Raw genomic sequence first — 24,574 nt, forward strand, 5'->3', positions numbered from 1 at the left:
ATAGATAAAGGGAGTTTGGACCAAAAGCTAGTGGATTTGCGTAGGGTCTTGATTGCAGCTTCGGTGTTGTGTTCGAGCATCAGCTCTGTTGTGTGCAGTACGTTGACTCCCAGATACCTAAATGTGTCCGGTTGCCATTGGATTCCCACCACAGGTAGGTCCTCCACCGTCCTGCCTCTTAAGTCTGCTAGAGGGAACAGGTAGGACTTTTGCCTGCTAAAACTGTATGCCTGAGACCTTGGAGTAGTTGTCCAGGACTCTTAGTATGTTGGGCACATTCAGGTGTGCATCTCTTACGTACAAGAGGACGTCGTCCGCGTATAACGAGATTATGTGGTACACCCTGCCCACCCGTATTCCAGCATCGAAGAATTGCTTTCTGAAGTATATGGCTATTGGCTCTAAACCCAATATGTAGAGCATGGGGGACAGCGGGCAACCCTGCCTAGTTCCTCTGCATATATCCCACGCTTGAGATAAAAACCTCCCCGACTTCACTCTCTTCCTTGGTTTAGTGTATAGGATCCTCACCCACTTGATAAATCCCTCCCCAAATCCAAACTCCCTCGCGGATTCCGCAAGCCACTCCCAGTATATTGAGTCGAATGCTTTTATTGCATCTAATGATAATAGTGCGTAGGAGCCTTTCTCTTGATTTATCTGTGCCATGATGTGTTGAACTCTACAGAGATTTGCTGTTGTGTTGCGTCCAGGCACAAAACCATTCTGGTCTGCATGCACCAGCGTACCTATGTGCTTAGAGTGCCGCTTGGCTAAAATAGTGGTCAATCTCTTAATATTATAATTAAGCATTGCAAGTGGGCGGTAGGAGTCGCACTCATCTGCTGGTTTCCTGGGCTTGAGCATCGGGATCACGAGTGTCTCCCTCATGCTTTCTGGGAGCACCTCCAGATCATATGCCTCTTGATCTACCTTGTGTAGTAGTGGCGTGAGAGTTGGTTCATATGTTTTATAAAACTCTGAGGGCAGCTCGTCACTACCAAGGGTTTTACCGGTGGCCAGTGACTTTATTGCCTCCGTAATATCCTCGGTGGTGATATCGGAAAGCAAGCTTTCTCTTTGTGTAGGGGTCAATTTTGGGAGCCCTATTTCTGAAGTGTATTTTGGATTTTGTCATGGGGGACTGGTGTGTCATGTAGCTGAGTGTAAAATGATTTGAAGGTGTCATTGATACCCTGCTGTGTCTGTGGGAGCATTCCGCTTACATCCTTCAGTGCAGTTGTTAGGTGTTTGGGGTGTTCCCTCTTGCATAGCCATGCAAGCAAGCGGCCGGGTCTGTCTGCCTCCGTGTGTGCCCTGATGGTTCTGGTGGCATAATCAAATTTGGCCAATCTGTCCCATGTCTCTTTGCATTCACCTCTGATTCGGCCCAGAGTTTCTTCCTCTTGTGTTGTCGCTAGGGCCGCTGTTTCTATCCTTTTTGATTTCCTCCTCCCACCATTCCAGTTCTGTTAGCAGTAGTTTTCTGATGCCACCCGCCTTTGCCATAATCCCCCTATGTATCACCACATTTAGGGCCTTCCATACCGTGCCCACTCGGGTTATGCTGCCCTTATTCTCCTTCATGTATTTCTCCAGGGAGTCCTGAAGGTCCTCCCTGAAGGCTAGATCTCTCAGTGCCTCGGTGGGCATCCTCCATAACGGGATTGGGGGTCTGGGCCCAACCATTCTTCACTTAACCAGTAGGGGTGAATTGGCCCAAATATTGTGCTAGTTCTACTTGGGGGAGGTGTTCTTGCCCTACAAAGACATGGTCTATCCTAGTGTAGAGGCTGTGTGGGCATCAGAAGTATGAATAGCCTCGCTCTCTTGGGTGCAACTCTAGCCAGGCGTCTGCTAGGTCTAATTTTAATATTATTGAGTCGAATGCAGTGGAGACTGTTTTTCGGTGTAATGGAGGGGCGGACCTATCTAGCTCTAGATCTCATACAGAATTGAAATCCCCTCCCCAAATGAAGAAAGAATTCTTGTTTTGGGTCAGATTAGTACACATGTGATCCAGATGAGCCGGGATATTGCAGTTGGGGAAATAAGAGTTCACTATGCATGTTTCAATTTGTTCTATGTAACCCCAGATTATCCTATATCTGCCCTCCGGATCTGTTCTGCCTTAACCAGTTTGAATGGTACCTGGGGGCTTATCCATCCACATGAATACCCCTCTTGCATACTTGGAATACGCTGCGCCAAACCCTTGCCCCCCGCCCCCTCCCAGCATTCTTGTAGTTTGACCATTGATTCCTTTGAAGTGGGTTTTCTGTAATAGGTCTATCCTGACCTTTTTCCTGTTAAAAAATGATTTAATTTGGTTCCTCCTTAGATAGGTGCCCAATCCTCTTACATTCCAAGTTAATACCCTGGTTTGTGCTGCCATGTTTGTACAAAGACTAGTCTTTGCCGCCCGCTTGGGTCATTATTCAATATGTTGACAGCCTTGTCGTCTAGACCTCCTGCGTTTCGGGTGTCACAGCATGTTCCATTCAGTCCCTCCAACCCTTCAGGCATTTCCCTTCCCTTCCTGGAGACTTCACAAACAGCGGAACATTAACTATTATGAAAAATTTTAGAAATCATATACTGCGCACAATAATTTTTCATGCACACCACCGACAGAACAGCCCTTGACGGCACATTGTAAAGTCATGGTAGTAGACTTGAAAAGGGTGCACAAAGCAACTGCCGCATTCATCCTCAAATTCACTGCACATATATATTCCTCCTCATTGACCACACATGTCCCATAAACCCCATTAGTGCATCCAACATTAATTCGACAAATGTGGTAAAAACAGGTGCCATTAACCAGTTTGATGGCACTGCGGGTAACAGAAGGAAGCAGCGAAAACTGGGCAGGCACAAAGAGTGACATAGACACACTAGGCTAGTTCCCTTCACTAGGATATGTACACAAGCTGCCCACACCCGTTGGACCCAAGTTTAAATCAACTATTGAACGCACAGTATGCACACACTCTTTCGTTACCATGTTACTTCCAACACTCAGGTCGCACCTCATTTTCCTCAGAAAACACACAAGGGCCTTTTAAGAACGACTTTCTCTGTGGCCCGGTACATCCTGAGGCAAATCAGTTTGGCAAACAGAAGACCCTAGTGTATTTCATTTCGGTGACTTCAAAACTGCGGCACGACAAAACGGACCTAGCTACAGCTGTCTTTCGTGGGCCGTAGGGGGTGGGAAGTGCCGCCGTTTTATATTGTGGTCAATCAACCAGAGATTGCACCGGCTCCCAGGTGCAGGGACATCCGTATGTTTCCAAGTTTAGATCTGAGTTTGACAAGGCCATATTATGCTGTTCTGCTTGGGCGCTCAGGTATGTTGGGAGGGCAGGAGGGGGTGGTCTGGCTACTATTTTTGATGTTTCGTATAGTTCACGTAGTGGTGTGTCTGATACAGATTTATAGCCTGTCTGCAGTGTGGAGAAACTCGTAGGGTTGGGTTCTCAGAGTACATTGAGGTTAATAGTATGAATATTCTAGTAAGGTGATGAGAATTTATTATTGTGATATGTGGGTTGCTTGGAACAACTTTTTCATTTTATCTGGAAAACTTGTGCAATTGATTTGTGTGGGAAGTGAGTTTGTGGTGGGACATGTATTGCAGCAGTATGGTTCTATGGTCTTTGATTATGATGTACTGGATAATGTATGGGGTTCTGTGGTGATAGTCATATTTGCATGAAGACATGGGTAATATGGGGGGTGTGCTTCAGTGGTGGGGTATGGGGGGTTTCGGATCAAAGTTACGTATGCTTTAGGGATTTGAAATGTGAGTTTGTTTGGGGGGTGGGCCGGGACATTGGGGCTTTGAAATGTATTTCTTGTATTGTTACGTTGCGTTGTGGTTTGCTTTCTGCATCTGTTTCAGCGGGGGTGGGTTGGGTTTATATGGTGTGGGTGTACATATTTTACCAGGTCTTTCTGATTTAATAGTTGGTCAGTTGAATTTGTGCTGGGATTGGTTTGGCGGAAAGAAGATGGGTGATGATCTACGACTTGTGACATGGAATGTAAATGGGTTGAATAATTTGAAGAAGAGAATGAAAGTGTTGCATTATTTGGATGAGTTAAAGGCAGATATTTGTTTCTTACAGGAGACACCTTTAATGAAAGATGAGATTGAAAGGCTGAGGAAAGGCTGGGTGGGGAAGGTTTATGGTGCTTCATTCAATTCGAGATCAAGAGGAGTTGCGGTACTGATTAGGAGGAACACTCCTATAAAGGTTTTGAAAGAGATGTTTGATAGGGATGGGCGGATGGTGATTCTGTTAATAGATGTACAGGGCCAACTGGTATCTCTGTAATATTTACGCGCCGTCAGTGGATGATGGAACTTTTTTTTAGAAAAGTGGCGCAGGCCTTACAAGACATGGGTTCGCGGGACATTATCTTGGGTGGTGACTTTAATGTTGTATTTAACTCCAGTATGGACAGGAGTTGGAATTCAGCTAAGTGGGGTGCTGACAGGCAGCACTTGGCTTTGGATGATTTAGTTTTGGAACATGATCTAAAAGATGGTTGGAGGTTGGAGCATCCGACCTCTCGTGAGTATACTTTTTTTTAAGGAGCTCATTCGGTGTATTCTAGGCTCGACATGTTTTTAACGGCCGGCAAGATGACAGAATCTTATAAGAAGAGCGAAATTGGCAGTATATTGTTTTGTCTGATCATGCGCATGTGACTCTGCAGCTACGGTTGAGATATGCCCTAAAGAGGCGTAATTCCTGGAGGTTGAATGTTGCCTTATTGCATAGAGATGACGTGGTGGATACGTTGCAGAGGGAGATAGATTATTTTGTGGCGAGTAATCATACAGGGGAAGTTTGTCCAAGTATGGTTTGGGAGGCTCTGAAGTGTACAATGAGAGGGCACTTTATTGCTGTTTCTAGTGGACTTAAGAGGCAGGCTGATGACAGGGAGGTATTGCTGGGGGGAAAGTTGAATGATCTATCCAAGAGAGTTATGGCGGGCCAGGTTGGGGCTGAAGTGATGGCAGAATTGAAAAAGACGAGAAGAGAGCTGAAGTCAATGATAGATGAATGTGCAGACCGATGTCACTTTTATCTTAAATGTGCTTACTACGAGAAGGCTGAGAAGTGTGATAGGTGGTTGGTTTATAGACTGAGGAAGAGGGATGCTGAAAGGGCAATACCGGCGATTCGTGATGGGAATGGTAAGATTACATATCATCCTGGTGAAATAAATAAGGTTTTTCAAGACTTTTATGTGAATCTGTACAAGAATGAACCTGAAGTGACCGGGAGGGGTGAAGCTTTGATGGATAGATTGGATCTCTCGAGGATAGGTGACCGTGATTCAGCGCTACTGGAGGCGGATGTTAAAGTTGAGGAAATTGAGAAGGCTATTAGTAAGTTAAATGTGGGGAAATCCCCCGGCCCTGATGGGTTTCCAGCTGAATTTTATCGATTGCTCCCTCAATCGGCACTTCGGCTCTTAAGAGACATGTATTTGGAGTCGTTTGATAATGGTGTCCTACCAGATTCTACTAGGCATGCTATGATTTCTGTTTTTCGGAAGAAAGGAAAGGATGATACTCTGCCCGCGAGTTACAGACCTATTAGTCTTTTAAATGTTGATAACAAAGTTCTGGCAAAATTATTGCCAATTCGGATTGAAAATCTGCTCCCGACACTGATTCATGTTGACCAATCTGGATTTGTAAAAGGTAGGAAGACCTCTAGTAACATTAGGAAGGTATTGAATACTATTTCAAAATCTGAGGGATGTCAGGGAGATTGTGCTATGTTGTCGTTGGATGCTGAGAAAGCTTTCGACAGAATAAATTGGGATTTTCTTTTTTCGGTTTTGTCAAGGATGGGTTTCGGCGCAAAATTTGTTTCTTGGATTAGGCTGCTGTATGCTGCTCCCACGGCTGAGGTTAACACTAATGGTTTGCGATCTGGGAGGTTTGTGCTGGAGAGAGGAACTAGACAAGGTTGCCCTTTGTCACCGCTATTATTTGTGATTGCCATAGAACCATTAGCTGAGGCGATTAGGGAGGCGGATGAGGTGGTGGGACTTTCGAGTTGGGGTTTGAAACAAAAAATGTGGCTGTTTGCAGATGATATGCTGTTGGCTCTGGATGATCTGGAGAGGTCTGTCCCTGCGCTTATAGGGATTATGGCTGATTTTCAGCTGTGCTCAGGATTTAAGATTAATTGGACTAAATCGGAGGTTATGCCTTTGACACCTTTTGTGGACAAGAGATTTATGGTGGGCCTGGGATTTCGTTGGTGTCCTGATGCGGTACTTGGGGGTGTGGTTATCTCCCGTGGTTAGAGACTTGATCTCGGAAAATACGAAATCGGTATGCAGTGGGTTGAGGGTTGAGCTTGACAGATGGGGTTTATTGAATCTCTCGCTGTGGGGCAAGGTGAACGCCCTGAAAATGATCTCAGCACCAAGGATTAATTATGTTCTGGGTATGCTTCCTTTGGTGTTACCATCTTCATTTTGGAAAGATTTTGACAGGATGCTTCAAGAATTTTTGTGGGATAAGAAGCCTCCAAAATTAAAGTTGTGGAAATTACAACTGCCATTAAATGAGGGTGGTTTAGGGGTTCCTAATTTCAGGGCCTGCCACTTGGCCTTCATGTCTGATTTTTTTGGTTCCGTTCGTGGATGAATTGCAGGATGTGTGGGTGGAGGCTGAGGCTAGCTTTGTTGGACCGTTGACTCTGCGGGCGGTCTTGACTTCGGTTTCAAAAAAGAAGTGTGGGAAAAATCCGCTGATTAAGAATTTGAGGAGCGCATGGAAAGGTATTTGTGAATGTTTGGGTGTGGACGCGTTTAGAGAACCTGGTGCGTCGTCGTGGTTTAATCCTGCTATTCAGATCAATGGTAATGTGGTTTTTTGGGCAGATTGGTTTTTGGGTGGAGTGCGGTGGGTGGCTGATCTGTTTGAGAATGGTATTTGGATGTCTGCAAGCGAATTGCAGCGGCACTTTGACATAGAGAATTTTAAGATCTCAGATTATATGAAGCTGAAACGGGCAATTGGGGATGTGTGACAGTAAAATTGATCTGTTTGTTTACTAGGAAACCGATTGGGAGGGAAGGTGGCCTGGCCAGTCGAGTCTATAAAGAGATTGTGTCGCACTACAATGGTAATGACTTGCTGAGAGAGGAGGGGGGTAGGAGAATTGGTTCGGATATTTCTGAGGATTCGTGGCACAGGATGTGTGAAAATGTTAAGTTATGTTCTTTGGGGTTCACGGAGAGGTCGAGACAGATAAAGAATCGGGTTTTTTGGACACCGGAGAGAATGGTGAGTAGGGGGATGTCGGAGAGCTCGGATTGTTGGTGTATTCATGTGGCAGGTACGTTGGAGCACATGCTGTGGGACTGCAGGTTGGTGAGATTGTTCTGGGGTGAGGTTGGTCGGGTGTGCGATGTGGTGATTGAGGGTTTACCTGCTTTGGATTTCAAAATGGTGATATTGGGGGGTGATGAGTCTCTGGAGGATCTTACTCAGAATCAGAAGTGGTTGTTCCGAGGGGCAATGATCAGTAAGAAAATTGTTTTGTGGAACTGGAAGTTGGTATTGACTCTGAATATTGAGACGTGGTTGACTGAAATGCATGACTTGGCGGCTATGGAGAGGACACTTTACAGAAGGGAAGGGAAATTGGTTTTATTTGAGAAAATTTGGGGTAAATTTCTTCAGCTATACTAGACTTGGTGTTGTACTTATATAAATAGGGGCTGGGGGGAGGTGACTGGGGATGTGGTGAATTAGGCTGGGGGCTATGTGTGGTTATATGCTTCAATGTAATTCGTTTTAAAAAAATGTGTTTTGATGGTTTCAAGTACTTTAAATGTCTTATGGAGTGTATTGTAATGTATGTGATTTTATAGTTTTGTAAATAAAGTTTCCAAAAAAAAAACTATCATGAAAAATGTGAAGAAAACCACAAACGTATAACTGCACCCAGCGACTGCCTTGTTCTGGTAGCGCTCAGGTGCCCCCGTGCCATCTGGGCCCATCCGGGGCATTTGGCACGAGTGGTGTGCTAGCAACAGACCTGCACTGGTCTCTTATGGGGTGGGTTAAGTGCGCTTTGTGTGTGTCCCCGTGGGCTCGCTGTCCGAACCAACGGATGAACAACATTGCAGCGATGATGCGGGATGCGACAGTTCTCTTGTCTCTTCTTTTATGCACAGACTTTAGATTCAGGATATTCCCCCCTGCCCCCCAACTCCACCGGTTGAAAGTCGGTCATGTGGTGGGCTCCCCGTCGCTGGCCAGGTTGTGGTGCTCTAACCACATGTTAGCCGCAGCTGGTGTTTCCAGGAATATCGCTCTCCCTTTGTAGAGAACCTTGAGGCGAGATGTATATAACAGCATGTATTTCAGGTTCAACTGCCGGAGTCTTGCCTTTATTGGCACAAAGGAGTTTCTTGCACTCTGTATTGTAGGTGTGTCATCCGGGTAGATGACTATCTTGGAGTTGTCTCTCTTGATTTCCCCTCCCTCTCTCGAATATTTGAGTATTTCTCTGTCCCAGAAATTTAAGATTTTTGGAATCATCGGGCATGGGTGCTAACCCGGTGGTGGTTTCTTTTGAAGGATTTATGGGCCCTCTCTACTGCAAAGCCCTGGGATAGCTGGCTGGCACCAATTTCCTGTTGCAACATGATCTCTACGAATTCAGTCTGGTGCAATCCCTCCATGCCCTCGAACGCCCAGTATGCGAATGCTGTTGTAGTGGGGGTGCCCCTCCGCGTCTTCGGACCTTGCCTCCAGTCTTGCCACCTTCTTTTCCAGTTCTTGCAACATGGCTTTCAGATCGGTCGTGGTCTCAACGTTTTCAGGTAGTCCAGCTTCAGCCGTGGTTACTCTTTCGGTTAAATTGCGGGCATCTTGGCGCATTAACTGCATGTCGGATTTGACCTAGTCTATTTTTACATCTATGAATGTCCTGAGAGCCGCAATAGCCTGTAGCACCTGGTCGTCTTTGGCGCTGTCTTCCGAGGGCTACGATTCTTGGTGTGTATTTTCTTCTTGCTTTGGCTGCTGTCTCAACTTGGCTGCTGAGTAGGAGTCCATTATTGACAGCTTGGCTTTGCCCCTAGTGTTGGACATCTCCTGTTGAAGGTTGTGGGGTCTGACAGTGGAGTCCCTTTGGCTTCCTGTGATGTGGCACTTGTGGTTGCTTTGCCAGGACAGTATAGTGCGACTTCAATTAAATCCGGGGAAGCAACCCAAGAAATGTGGAGAATGCCCGCATAAAGTCAGCAATTAAGTGAACCATGGGGTGCAAATGTGTTTTTGTGGTCGCACCTGGGGACGGGACCAGATGCGGCCTTGCTATAGCCCCTTCAGTGCCTGAGCCCGCTGTGTCGTGGGTCCGACCACTGATACTTCTAGTGTTCCAGGAGTTGTGCCCTATAGCTATCGCAGTGATGTTGTGGGTGTGAGCTTGGGTAAATGAGCCGTCTGGCTGCTCGGTGCGTGATCTGTGTCGGGTGTTATTTGAATCAGTGGTGTCTCACTGAAAACGTTGTCCAACTTGTGCAGCGTGCCGGGGTATCTGCGAGGTATTTAACAGCAGGTATCCCCTCCGGTGGGCTAGGCAGGGATTGAACGGTATGGTGGGATTAGATGATAGTTCAGGCACTCAGGTGGGGTCGCGGTAGCACCTGTGGGTCTTCCCGTCCCCAGTGGGAGCGCTCCGATGTGTCAGTTTGTGCAGGACTGTTTGGACGGGATCTGGCCGCGTTCGTGCACCAGCAGGGCTTTGTGCACTTCTCGCGGTTTAGTTGGGGTGTACTGGCAAAGAAGCTCCTTGCACAAATGAGTGCTTAGTTTGGCAGTCTTAATTGTCTGGTGCCATCCGTATGTTTAACACTTGGTGCCCCCCGGGACCCCAGGAGTTACAGATATGGGCCAGTGATGCTTGATTAGGGTCTTGGTGCGTTGTGGTAGAGGGGGGGTAATCTTTCCCCATCACAGCGTGTCAGCTGTCTACTGGTTCAGGGTAGATGCTTATGGTGCATCTTGTGAGTTGGGCCCTGGCGTTGGTCGCGGGGCTTATGCGTCAGTGCTGGCAGCCCACAGCATCCCCTTTACAGTGTGATTATAGATTGTGGCCTGGGCGGCATGAGCAGGATTCGGGCTATCTTGCTGGGTGCGTTGGAGTCTCTGCAGACCTTCCCGATCATGCATCTCAATCGTTCTCCGGACACCGAGGTTCCGGCAGTGTGGGGGTGTTTGGTACCTGCTGTTTTCTGCTCCGTTGCCAACGATATTCCCGCTCGGGTGCTGTCCTCTGGGCGGTCCGCTGGGCACAAAGTCGAGGACCTGCGTATTGCGGGTTCGGCAGTTCGCCTCCACGGGTCCTGGGAAGCGGTCTGGTGTGCGCTATTGTGGCGGAGGCTGTGGATGCCTCTCGCTCCCGGCGGTCTAGGAGCGGCCCGTTGTAGACGATGTGCTGCTGCGTTTCTTGATGTCGTCCTCTACGGCAGGGCCGACGGGGGATTACTCCAGGGCTGTTCGGTGTTGCATTAACTGGTGGGGGAAAAAGTGTCGGCTCTGCTGTGCGATTCCTGTGCTGGGCAATTTTCTACGTGATCCCACGCATTAGGGAGAGCGTTTCAAGCCGACGGCGCCATTTTGTGAGGTGCAGGGGCTTCACTTGAACCGAGCGCAGCAGCGGTTCTCCGGATCCGATTTTCGTCAGGGAGCGCACTAGATGATAGGGGAAGGGTTCTTCTTTCTGTTACTGCATTCAGGTACGGAAATCTAAGTTTTTATCCGCCACAACAGAATCTAATGTAGGGTCTCGGACATGAGCTCAACGGAGCTGCTTCCTCACGCCATGCGCGGGGCCACGCCCCTTCTTTGAGGTCAGTATAACATTTATCTAGGTAAAACCTTTGCAATATTGAGTTTCTTAAGAAGGAAAGGTTAGGATTAGATCAGAACTGACTGATATGTTATAAGAGCAGTTCAATTCTCCGAAAGGGATGCAGGCAGTCCATTATCCCAGCGTTAAAATGTTGAACATTTAAGACCTGTAAGGGAACATGCACTGCCAAAGCCAATAGGCTCAGAAGGAGGCCTTTAGGGAGCCAGGACATCCAAAGTCAATGGACAAAGTCAATGTTCTGATGCTCTTCTTAGAAATAATTTCTTAAATAGTCTGTGTTCAATAGAAAAATCACATCAACCCAAGAGGAGTCACTTTTTGAAAGCACAAGCTGTAAGGCCAATGTAGGTAAGTTGAGTTCAACTTGGTGTTGGGGTAACACACACTCCCAAAGATAGGAAGCACCCCAATTGGCAAAAGGATCAAATGTACCTCAAGCCCCATAGTGCCTTTAAAATGATGAAAGTGTTCCAGCTGGTTGCCTTCACGATACAATGCAGTAGACCCTTGTTCCTGGTCCTTTGTCGTGGTGAAGAAAGGGAGGACGTCTGACAGGCTCCTGCAGAAGTATTCGAGAGAGTGAGGGACTCGGCAGCAATGGATTTCTGTCGATTCAGCGGCTCTTTGTGGTTTTGGCGCCTTTGTCTCAGCACCCATGAAGAGCGAAAAGCTCTGGTTAGGATTTCCTTGATCCCTCAGTCCTGGACTATGGTGAGAGGACTCTGGATGCAGATTCCTTGCTTTTGCAGGGTCCTCGGGATGCCTACGAAGATCTGGCCGGATTCAGACTTCAGAAGACAATGCACTCACAAGTGGTCAAGCTTCCACAGCTATTGGGCTTCTGCAGCCTTGGAAAGTCGCAGCAAGCTGAGGGTTGCGCCAAGATAGTTGGTCTCAAGGCTAGTTGTTCCCACAAGCCTAAGGGAGGAGGTCGTCCTTTGCGGGTCCCTGTCGATTGGAAAACGGGGTTAACACAGCTGCAGGGCTTCACCGGGCACTTTGCGGTCCAGCAGGGTGCTGCTGGCTTCTTCTATCATCATCTGCTGTCCTCCAGTGGTCGACTCTGCTTCTAGTCCCAAAAACCTCGCTTTTTATGCAAGTTCCCATTCATTCACAGCCCTAGGCTGTCAATCACACAGCAGGGTGGCTGTCCTTTCAGGACATAGACTTAGAGAACATAGAAAATCGTCAGAAAAATACATGGGTGCATGAGAAAAAGGTCCCATTCACTCCGTAGTAAAGTGTAAAAAGCTCTAAGTCAAGCTATTGGGGAGAATTCTCAGAAATGTGCTAATTCCTGCTACCTTAGAGACCCCCAAAACTTTGCTCGATTTTGAGGACTTGATTTTTTTGAACTTGGGGGAGAGACCTTTTTTTTCCACTTATGTATTTTTGTTTTGATTTGAACACTGTTTCTTCGGCATCATCTTTTACATTGTCACACAGCACCTTCAGTGCAGTGGCACAGGAAAGTCTTCCAGATTTCCCCAAGGTTTAAATACCTTCTCTGGGATAAAGTACTGTTTCCCAGAGCAGTAAAATGAAATTGACTTTACATTTGTAACTTTCTAGACCCAGCACACACTATCTTACACTGGGGTGCTGGAGGGGTTACTTAGTATACCCTTTGTCTAGCACCTCATGTAACAATGTTTTGGTACCCTTTCCTCACTGAATGGCTGGTGGCAGTGGTTTACCTTTTTACTACCATTGTGGGATTTTACCACGGGCTGCGTTCGCAGCCACGGTAAAGCACCCATGGGTTCCATTTTTGTCAAAATGGCCCTGATCATCTTTTTGCGCCATTTCTTTGTGGAAAGGTCCTTCTTGAGATTTACTCTGTGCGCTAAACTAGGTTTGGTCCCTTTGTTCATTTTGCCTTTAGCAGGATTCAGGAGTGAAGCCTGCCTCTGGTTCCAAGGTGTCTGGCGAGGGCAGGAAGCGTGGGAGGTGCCCGGAACTCCCTGTGCTTAGTCTCCTAGGAGACAGGAATGCACTCTTGCGTGATTGGCCGGCTGGCTGTCCTGCTGGGTGACTGACATCTAGGCTGGAATTAATTTGAGAAACCTGCATAAAATGCGAGGCTTTTTGGCTTAGAAGGCAGAGTCAACCACTGGATGAAGGAATCTGAAGAAGAACTTGGAAGAGGACGCCTGCTGCAACTTCTGGACCGTTGGTTTGCCCGGTGAAGCCCTGATGCTGTGCTAAAACTCCAAATTCGTATCGACGGAGAAGCTCCTGCAAGGATGTCTTCTCCCTTTGAGTTGGTGGGACCAATCAACTCCAAAGTAAGCCACTTGGACATCCTCTCAAAGCTGGTTGAGTTTCCACTTTAGTCGTTGCTTAAACCAGATAGCCAGGGAGTGGAACACCAGTTTGTGTGCGTTGCTTTTAAGCTGGCCAAGAGCTCCAGGAAGATCCTCCGGACTCCCAGGAAGCAGGACTGACTGAGCCTGAGCCCCTTCAACAGAGTGCGGGACCCCAGATGCAAGGAAAACCCATCTCGACAGCCAGGAACCGCAGTGTTTCTATTTGCGGTAGATGCGAGGAACTGAAACACCGAACAGCCACTTGTTTGAAGTTTGCCGGTTGCGAGCGGTGACCGTCCCATTGCAGTGCAGGAGTCCCCAGAAGTTCTCCCTCTTATCCCCACGACTGAGGCCCAGGAACTGTGAGATCTGCAGAGCTGCATAGGAACAGAAGTCATCTGCTGCACTTTTTCTTCAACCTAAGGGTACTGTAGTCGAAGAGAACTTACCTCTTGTTGTGTAGCCACTTGTCCTCGTTTGAGACTTGCTTGGTTGCATGTGTAGAGTTGCTGGCAGCTTCTTTACCACACAAGCCTAATCAGCGTGTGGCTGTACTTTGATTGCTTCTATTCTACCAAGACTTTTTAAACATTGGCAAAGAATTTCTACTAGTGCCTGTGTGTCATCCCAAATGGGTATTTTCTGATTTAGATAACTAAGAGTTTTTATTTTTGGAGTGTATTTGTATGTGGTTTTATATTGCTCCCTTCTGAAGGCTTACTATAACTGACTGGTAAATAAATTAATAATTCTTTACTCAAGAAACCATGTGTGTCGGAGTTTATTTGAATACTTGTCACTGTGAATCTCTATGTAACTCACCTACAGCTCACATTGACCCCTCTTGAGATAAGCCTGGCTGCTTAACACACTACAAGCCTCTGTAGTACAGACTTATACCAAAGGTTGGGTTCCTATTGCCAGGAAGTCAGGGTTGTTGTAGTGCACCCAAAGGGTACTGCATACAATCTTGCCTAACACAAGATTGGGGGGGAGGGGACCTCTAAGGTTAAAGGGAATTTTCACAGAAATGAAAATTCTCCCTAACAGCGTTGCATCCTCCAGGCCTGGTGCGCTGGCCCCACTGGTAGTGGGTTGAACAATTGTGAGCAGAGGCCCTCTGTGGGGGCAGTGAAGTACATGCAGGCCCTCTGACCCACTCCTAAATTGGGGCAGAGATTACCACCTAACGCTGCAGACGGTGGCTGTGGAAGTGGCAGAGAGACTGCAAGCATCATGGAGGGGCAATGAAGCGGACAGGCAGCCTGTGCAGTAGAAGGCACAGGGGACCGAGCACGTTTCATTGGGGAAGACATGGCAGCATGGCCAAAGAAAAAGGCAAAAGAGTGACTCAGCAGAGCAAAATGGATTAATTTGAGGGAAGCAGCCCGGCGGCCTCAACTCAAGCACCTCTACTATTGAGGCTTTGGTTCAGGACCCAGCCGTTTTGCTCAGAGACATCATGGGGCCTATTGCTGAGTCGCAGTCATCTGTGGGGACAAGAATAACTGGCTCTCCTCAGAGGTCTTTTTTTTTTTTTTTTGTGGCAGGGGGGGATGACGAAAAACACCTCCGCCTGTCTTGTAGCATTTCAAAAAAGATCTGCCTTGCGTACCTTGCACACTCATCTTGGGCCTTACAAAAAGCCCCCTTTGTATTTTTTTGGGGATAAATCTCATCAGGATTGCCTGAATTCCATAAATTATACATTTGCAGCTGCCTCTCAGTACTTTGTAGATCAGCCCCAACACCCCACTCTTGGGGTCAAAGGCTCACAGGCCCGCAGTCCCCAAGGCAGTGTTTGGGGCAAGGAAATCTCTTTGCTAATACTTGCCCTCGGGTCAAAGGCTACGTCGCCCATGAGTCAAAGAAAATAAGAGTGAGTGTGAAAGGCAAAAAAAGTCAAGTTGTATGAGCATAGATTTCACAGCCCGGACAGCTGTGATCCAGAGAAATGAAAAGTAGCGGATTATGGCAGCGTTGTGTTCCGGTATACCACCTCACAGAACTTTGCAGGGACCGTACACGTTCATAATTTGTCGCAAGAATGTCACCGTACCTTTTATCTTCTGAGAGATTAGAGCGCTGCTAGTGAGCATGATCTGCTTCACTCAAGTCCTTTTTTCTCCACGTCCAGCGCACAGCAAACAGCCAAATAGCATCAACAAAATGCGTGCCCTTAACTCTGCGGGCTTCACGCCACAAGAGCGTTGGTATGCTGTTTATATCCACTTCCTGGTGGGCGGAGCTAGGTGAGCAGTGAGCTCGTAGTTCTTAAAGGCGCCATCCTTGTTTTCCTTGGGAGAGTCTTTGTAACATCTAAAGCTAATACTCTGGATCCTCCAAGAAATACATCGGCCAAGTTTGAAGAACGGGAAGAAGAGGGAAAAAAAGTAATTGTCAGGAAAAGCGGAAAAGAAAAAAATGGCTATGGAAGAGGCTGTAAAATCACAAGGGGAGGCGAAAGGGAAATGTAAAGCCAAGAGGAAACATCGGACCAATCGCTTTGTGAAGTCTCTTAAGGCAGGAGAGGTAGCAAGAGAAGAGAAAGAGAATCTGCTAAAGAGAGGAAAGGGAAAAAAACAGAAAAAAAAACAAAGAAAAAGAGAAGAAACAAAGGAGAGGCCCGAGGTGGATTCAAAGAAAACCACAGTGGGCATACAAACAGACATAATTGAACCTCCAAAGCGAATTGCTCCTGTTTTCCTCTTACCGAAGAAAACAGTTGGTGAATCCTGCAATTAAGATAGCCCCAATCTTTCTGAAAACTAAACAAATTCAAGATATTGGTCATGGGGAATGGGAACTCTGTTCCTCCTCCCAGATTGGATTTGTTCCAACCTTTGGAGTATATTTCAGATGTGGAGGAAGGGTCTGAGGAGGAGATGCTTGTGCCTCCTGATGTCCCTGATGACCTTTTGTCTGTTCAGTCAGATGGAAGAACTCAGTCAGTCCTTGCATGATGCCAGTGGTCTTGACACCTCTCCGGAGGTGGAGTTTGGCAGGCCTGAGCCTGGGACGCATGCCGAATCCTCCTATAGGCATCTCATGTCAAGGGTGACTGAATACTTGGGGTGGTCTGCTCCACCTGTTCATTTTGATCAGGATGATCTGGTGGACATCCTGGACCAAGGTCCACCCACTGACCCGGTGTTGCCATTTCACATGGCTTTGCAAAGGAGGGTAGCAGCGGCTTGGACTGCCCAGGAGAGTCTCCCGGCAGTGAATAAGTTGCTTCCGAAAATATACCGCCCAGTCAGTAGTGACCCCTGCTACTTGTCGACGCACCCTACTCCTGAGAGTTTGGTGGTGCAGGCGGCTACGGACGCCGCGAAGCAGGCTGCGTACCCTACCATCCCTCCTGATAGGGACGATAAGCGCTTTGATGGTTGGGCAAAGAAGGTATTTTCTTCTGGGGGTATGGCTTTTAAGGCAGCCAACTCTGTGCCTTGGCGAGATTCACACATTCCACAGTGTGAGATTATCTTTGGCGGCTGAGCATGTTCCCGAAGGGGAAGAACGGGATGGTTTTCTATCCCTCATGCAAGATGGCAAGGATGTCATGTGTGAATCCGTTCAGTCGGGTCTGGACATGGCAGACGGTATCAGCCGGTCTATGGCTGCGAGCACCGTGATACGCGGGTTTGCGTAGTTGCGGATGTCTGGGTTTGCTCCTGATGTGCAATCTCGGCTTCTCAACATGCCCTTTGATGGTGTCCATCTATTTGGCAGCAAGGCTGACGGGAGCCTCGAGAGGTTGCACACCTCCAAAGCTGCAGCGAAGTCTTTGAGCGCTGCAGTCCGTCAACCTCCGCCTTTTCGTCCTAGGGGACAGCAATGGAGGGGAGGTTCCTTTCGGTACTACTCTCTTTGGTAGATTGAGAGGAGCTGCCAGTCAAGGGGGCCAACGTAAGAGTACCAGAGGTGGAAAGCCAGGTACTCGAGGTGCCAAAGCCGCTCTGGCAGTTGCCTCTTTGCCCTTAGGCACTGCCGCAGCCGCGTCCGCTCAGTCATGAGGCCATGTCCCATGGTTCGCCGGTTGGGGGCAGACCTGCGCAGCATCTTGGAGAATGGCAAGCCATTACTTCAGATGTGTGGGTTCTGGAGATCATAGCCCACGGCTACTGTCTTCCCTTCCGGCAGAGGCCTCACGACAATCCACCGGGGAAGCTCTCTTTGAAGCTTCCGGATCCGCTCCTTTCGCAGGAAATCCTATCCCTGCTGGAGAAAGACTCCATAGAACTGGTGCCTGTAGCGGAGATGAACAAGGGATGGTATTCCCCTTATTTTTTGATCCCAAAAAAGGACAGGGGATTGAGACCCATCTTCGACTTGCGTTGGTTGAACAAGCTCCACAGGAAGGACAAGTTCAAGATGGTCACTCTTTCTCAAGTGCTCCAGGCCCTTCAACTTCAGGATTGGTTCGTGCCTCTCGACCTCAACGATGCTTACTTTCATGTGCCGATTCATCCCAAGCACTGGAAGTACCTGAGGTTCTAGGTTGGCGACTCGCATTTTCAGTTTCAGTTCCTGCCGTTGGGATTGACCTCCGCCTGAGGGTCTTCACCAAGCTGATGGTGGTGGCAGCGTATCTCAGGAAACAGGGGAATCACGTCTACCCCTAACTGGACGGTTGGTTTATCAGAGCGCGCTCTCCCAAGCAAGCCCTGGATCATCTGTCCTTCACCTGCCACTCCCTTCACAAGCTGGGCTTCTCCCTCAATTTAAAGAAGTCACATTTGACACCTACCCAGCGGCTCCAATACATCGGAGCAGTGCTCGACACTTCCCTGGGGCTGTGTTCGCCTCCCCAGGTGAGGGCACATCACGTTCTGCAGATGGACAAATTTCAACGTGCCCAGAGTCTCCCAGCGTTCGAGTTCTTGAGGTTGCTCTGCCTCATGGCATCCTGCATTTTCCTGGTGCCAGAGGCCAGGCTGCGGATGAGATCTCTGCAGTGGGCTCTCAAGATGCAGTGGCCGCAGTTCTCCAGCAGGATGTCGGATCCCGTTCAGATTCCACCCTCGGTCGCCCAGGATCTTCTGTGGTGGGCCAACGAGGGGAACCTGATGAAGGGGGAGCCATTTTGGCAACCGTGGCCGTAGGTGACTGTAGTAACGGACGCTTCCCTCACAGGATGGGGAGCTCATGTCGAAGACTTGACCGCCAGTGGTCGTTGGTCTCCGTCGGAGTCCAAACTCCATCAACCTTTTAGAGCTGAGGGCCATCAGGCTGGCCCTGAAGGCTTTTCTACCGTCTGTTCGGGGGAAGTGTGTCCTCATCATGACGGACAACACAGTGGCCATGCATTACCTCAACAAAAAAGGGGGGTAGGGTCACTCCCGTTGTGCAGAGAGGCAATGCAGCTCCGGTTCTGGGCAATCCAGCAGGAAATTACGCTCTCAGCAGTTCATCTGGCGGGAGAGGAGAATGCAGCGGCGGACGCTCTGAGCAGGCAAAGCACGATCTCTCACGAGTGGGAGTTGGCTCAGAAAGTCCTTCTGGAGATCTCTGCCCTTTGGGGAACCCCACAAGTGTATCTCTTCGCCACCAGCGCCAGCCGGAAGTGTGAGAGATTCTGCTAAAGGGAATTTCCTCTGAGAGGAGTTTTAGGAGACTCTTTCATAGTGGATTGGTCATTCCCATTGCTGGAAGCGTTTCCTCCAATCCCCGTTATTCCTCAAGTGTTAAGGAGGTTACAGAGGTTCGGATCACAGATGATCCTCATTGCTCCAGATTGGGCCATGAGAGCGTGTACCCGGAACTTCTAGAAATGTCCATCTGCCCTCCACAGTCTTCCCTACTGAGTGGATTCCCTTTCCCTTTCTCTTTCTCTTTCCCTTTCCCTTTCCCCCGCTCCCCCCACAAATACAGGGGACAGGGCGCTCAACCTTCACGCTTGGTATCTGAAAGGTTTAGGTATAAGGATTGGGACCTCCCGGATGACTGCAACAAAATCCCTGTACTGTTGCCTTAAGTTTTGCGACTGGTGTGGAGGACAAAATGTTGATCCTTTTCAGTGATCCATTCCTGTGGTGTTGTCTTTCTTGCTTTCTTTGGTCCACAGGGGCCTTCAATTGGGTACCATCAAGGGTTACCTGGTGGTGCTGTCTATCTTCAAGCGCTCGTCTGACGAATGTTCTTACAGATTCCTTTGATTTCCCAATTTCTTAAAGGGCTCACTAATGGTTTCCCGCCGTCCCCTTTCCAGGTGCCGGTTTGGGATCTGAATTTGGTTTTGAAATTCCTCATGGGTGCTCCCTTTGAACCTTTGCACTCTTGTCCTTTGAGGTTATTGTCCTTCAAGACTGTGTTCTTGGTTGCGGTTACTTCTGCTCAGAGTGAGGGAATTGCAGGCACTTTCATCTAAGCCTCGCTTTACTGTGTTCCGCAAGGAAAGGGTTGTACTGAGGGTACGTCCTTCCTTTCTACCTAAGGTAGTGTCTGAATTTCATTTGAGCCAGAAAGTGGTTCTTCCTTCTTTCTATCCTCCTCCTCATCCTGGTAAGGAAGAGGAGCGACTCCATAGGTTGGACCCTAGGAGAGCTCTGAGTTTTTATATTTCTAGGATGTCCAGGGTCAGTGTGGGCGATCAGCTCTTTGTGGGGTTACTGGTCATCGATTGGGCCAGGCTGTTAGGAAACAGACCTTGTCCAGGTGGATTATTCTCACCATTACTGAATGTTACCGTTTGGCGGGCAAGAACCCTCTTAAAGGTTGCAAGCTCATTGCACTGGGGTGTGGCTATTTACACAGCCCTGCAGCAGGGAGTTCCTATTGGGAATATGTGTGATGCAGCCACATAGGCATCTATCCTCACCTTTGTTAGACATTACTCCCTGGATGTAATCCATGGTCAAGATATGGCCTTTGGTAAGGCGGTTCTTTATTCTGTCATCTGATTGGGTACTCTAAATTCTTTTCCCGCCTCCGTTTTCTGGAACTGCTTTGGGAATCTGTCAAAGATGTGGAATACATTGGAGGACACAATCCATTCAAAGAACAAGTTACTAACCAACTGGTAACGTTCTTTTGATTGGATGTTCCTCCAACGTATTCCACATCACCCTCCCAGCCTGCCCCTTAGGAGAATTTCCTATGCGATTTCAGCTTCCGTTCCCGCAAGGCTAAGTGCAGTGAAGCAGGTATTGGATATGTGCATGTCATACATTATGGAGGAAAAAACATAAACTGAGGCTACGGGTGCCGTGCGTCCTATTTATAACATCCTGTGATGTCGCCCTCGACGGAGGCCTTCGAGGGACATTGACCTGACGCCATCGATGCAGGACGCCCTCTGCCGAAAGTTTCCGAAGTACACAGCTCTGGACATTACATGTCAAAGATGTGTAATACGTTGGAGAACATCCAATCGAAAGAACGTTACCAGTTGGTAAGTAACTTGTTCTTCTGATGCTTGTATCTGCTTAGATTCACATGCGCCCACCCTTCCTCTCTTATTTGAAGTGAACGTTCTTGGAAAAAACATACATCTTGCTCACCTCATGGTCTCTACTTGCACTCCATGCTTAAAAAGTACACTCCCTCTTGTCAGAAACAAATAATCGGAGGGACCTCGACGAGTCAAGGATCAGGAGTGCACAGTGTATGTCACATTAGGTATAGTTTTACAAACACACCCTGTCCACGTCCTTTTTTCTACCTTTGAAAAACGTCATGTGGAATACTCTGCGGCTTCCACTAGATGTCGGCTTATGCAAAGCATGTGAATCTAAGGAGATACAAGCATCAGAAATACGATTACGGTGAGTAATGTATCATATATATATATATATATATATACATATTTCCGAAAAACAATAGTAGGTACTATAGTGCTTGATGGTTGCACTCATCAGAGTCCATACAAATACCAGAAAATGAAATGTCCATCAGCCAGAAAAAAGATTACGGACCAATGCCAGATTAATTTGGGTCACAGATCAGAAAAAGATGCTGCATTTTGTAGCCCACTGGCTACTTATTCACATTTTCAGATTTTGTTTTTTCACTGCTCTTGCATTGCAGGGCAGCAATTCACAACAGCTTTAGGTAATTAAGGGCATTACACCGTGTAGCCATGTAACCAATCCTTCATTTACATAATGTAAAAAGGACTTGTGTCAAAATGGATTCACGTGTTTCACCCACACAGGCTTCTTTAGAATTAATAGAGCTTTGTGTGTTTGCACAATAAATTAATGTCTGTACATCAAGGCCCACCTCTGTGTTTAACTTCACTCACAACTCTGTGCCACCTAGTAAAACCTGGTTTCCATTTTGCAATGCACACTCCTATCGGGTACATACGATTGTATTTTCTTATTCATTTAGGCTTCAATTTTAATACATTCCTCCTGTATTTAATGCACAGTTATGAGAAAAGTTACCACTTATACATTTATGTGCAAAAAGTGTTCTATTTTCTGTCATTTTTTGCCTGCAATGCATATCATATTAGTTCTGCGTAGTGGGGTTCATGCTTAAAATGTATAATACTCATTTCAAGTCCCATCTTTATTTTTTAAATATTGATTTGGAGTTCCTCATGCTTTAATCTCATGCACATTTGGGGAGATGCATTTATTCAAGTGGAATGTGCTCATTACATATGTTTTGCCATTTTATTACCTTACCAAGTACCTCTCATTACATAGTAATAGTTTAGTAATAGTTTTGTATTGCAGTATCTACAAGTTAATTTTTTTTATTATATTACTGATCTGCGATTTCTTTATGCTTGGTGTATTCTGAAAGCCTAATAAATTGTATTTTCTGATGCTTGTTAATCTTCTTAGAATCACATGCTGTGCATATGGTCCGACATCAGTGGTAACTGCAGAGTATTGCATCTTGTCTTTCGAGAATCGAAAGGGGACGTCGACATGGGCGTGCCTGTAACTCTATCCCTACGTGACTTGTAGTGCACCCAAGATCCCTCACACGTCAAGGCCCCTCAGATTGTATTTTTCCACCCAGCATACTGGTTGCCTTGATGTGGAGCTTGTGAAAGACTTTGCTTATTGTCCCATCGACCTTTGGTCGAATAATTAAATACAATATCCATATCACCCTATCCGTCCCTTATTTCGACGGCTGTTACAGACCTCCGCCGAAGACCTTCAAGAATTCGACGGACGGTAATCCAGTCGGCACTGCGGACCACGTGGCCGGGCCTTCCACCAGCCTATACAGTAGGCAGAGTGGGGTCAGGGTGGACATTTATATACAAATTGAGAATGCCTTTTCCTTTCCTTCCTCTTTCCCTTTCGGTCTTCGTCACTCTACCCATCCTCAGCTATGGAGAGGACTCCATTTAAGTTTTGCCCTAAGTAAGGAGCAAATTCCCTTGGAAAGATAGGCACAGACAGTGTAACCGATGCTTACCCCTCGATCACAAGGAGGAAGGATGCTCGGCTTTGTAAGGTCCTCTGTCCTAAGACATAAAAGGAGCGTAGAGTCAAGCGGTGGGTGGCCTACGGTATGTCAAAGGCTGAATTTTCTCCTGCTGCCACAGCCACCGGATATGACGAGGGCGAGAGTGACGATCATACCTCCAAACCGGAGGTTGTTCACCTTTCGACGGAACGCTTGCGTTCTGCATAGTTTGTCCCCGGCCCGCTAGGCACGGCTTAAGCACTGCTATGGGGAAGTCACACCCCGGCGACAAAGACAAACAAGTACACGTCACAAAGCACACAACCCGAAGTCTATCTTCGGCCAGGTCGAAGAAGACTTGGTGCCAACGGGTACACCTGAAGCTCCGGCTGCATCTGCCGACCGTCAGGATCGGCAGCCCTCCTTGCAGCCGCAAATGCGCCTAGCGACCGGGCCATCGAAAACAAAGGGCGCTACCCCTAATTTACCAGATTCTGTCGAGACGCATCGCAAGAAGGCGTCCGGCAATATTATTTTGCTTCAGCCGAAAAAGGCAGCCGTAGAAGATAAGGCCCCGGCACCGGCCAAGAGGACCCCCTGGCAATCGCAGGCTGAAGCTATGTGCCTCCCGACCACAGAGGACGTCGCCGGCAGCTTAGCTAGGATTGTTGCAGCCGATTCTCAGAAGCGAAAACCCAGGGATGCGCCGAGGCCCACGGAAAGGCCAAGGATCTGCTGAGGTCCAATGAAGGCCTAAGGGGGCGGGGTACCGGAACCCACCCATAAGTCGAAACAGAGGCACAGAGACATCTTACCTCTATCGATGCCTAAGGAGGAGTTCTCAGAGGGCGAAGAGGGGAGTTTCTCGACGATGAGACGAAAATCTCGACGCTTTTCGACAGATGAACACGATCAGGACCTTTTTCCACCTCTAGACCATTCTAGGTCCTCTGTTTGGACTAGAGAAAGGTTTGAGAACTGTATGGAAAGCCTGGGCTGGTTTGTTTCCCGTTCAGAACAACCTACACCAAGGAGGCCAAGGGATGAGAGCGCTGTGGACCCCAAAGCTAAATTTCCAAGACTTTTTTTAACCCTCTTTAGAAGAGGATATATACAATTGCGATCTAACTGAGGAGGACATTCCTGCTAACGCTCAGGATGAGGAATTAATCAACCCTGAGGACATGCATGATCCCATAGAGGGCTGGGAACAGAACCCAGATGTGGATGACCTTCAACCATGGCGGTCCCCGGATCATCAAGACCCTGATGCCCTGCCTCTGGACTCTCCCCAGTCCAATCCCACTAGGCAACAACCCTCGCTAGTGGATGTCCAGTTGACTTTTAACATAATGTTGCGTAAAGCAGCTGATCATTTTAAAATTGCTACAGATGAAGCAGTTCCTGAAACTGACTTAGTGGAGGACATCCTTACGGAGAAACCGCCGGCCAGCCAGGCTATTCCTCTCCTCAATTCAATCAAAAAACGTCTGGCGCCCTCCTTATCAACACCTGCTCTCACAAGAGGTGTCAATCCACGAATAGAAACTCTTTCGCCCTTCTCCTTCAGACCCTCTGTATATCAGAGGTCATTCCACCCCTGACTCCCTGGTGGTGACTACTACACGAAAGCGGGCAGCGGTCCCTTTGTCATCTGGCGGGGCACCCCCTGAGAAGGAAGGTAAACAACTTTACGTCTTTGGGAAAAGGATCACGGCCGCAGCAGCGTTCTCAACGCGCATTGCCAACAACAATACCCTGTTGGCCAGCTACGCCGATGCCCAGTGGGCCTTACTACAGGAAGGCATACAGGAGGTTCCAGAACCCCTACGTATTAGTCTCCTCACCACTGTCATTGAGGGCAGACAGGTTAACCAGAGCATTCTTAAGAATACATTGGGTTCTGCAGAAACGGCTGGTTGATACCTTGCTCAGGGCACACTCCTGAAGAGCAAT

At 47.9% G+C, this 24,574-nt stretch overlaps 1 protein-coding gene across 3 annotated transcripts in view; it reads left to right on the forward strand.

The window, feature by feature from the left end:
• OGDH (oxoglutarate dehydrogenase) overlaps positions 1-24,574 on the forward strand; it is a 1,050,082-nt gene that overhangs the window by 609,701 nt on the left and 415,807 nt on the right. The gene's annotated exons all lie outside the window — the stretch shown is intronic.

Source organism: Ambystoma mexicanum, chromosome 10 (assembly GCF_040938575.1).
Source record: "Ambystoma mexicanum isolate Mex_15411 chromosome 10, UKY_AmexF1_1, whole genome shotgun sequence".
Lineage (NCBI taxonomy): Eukaryota > Metazoa > Chordata > Amphibia > Caudata > Ambystomatidae > Ambystoma > Ambystoma mexicanum.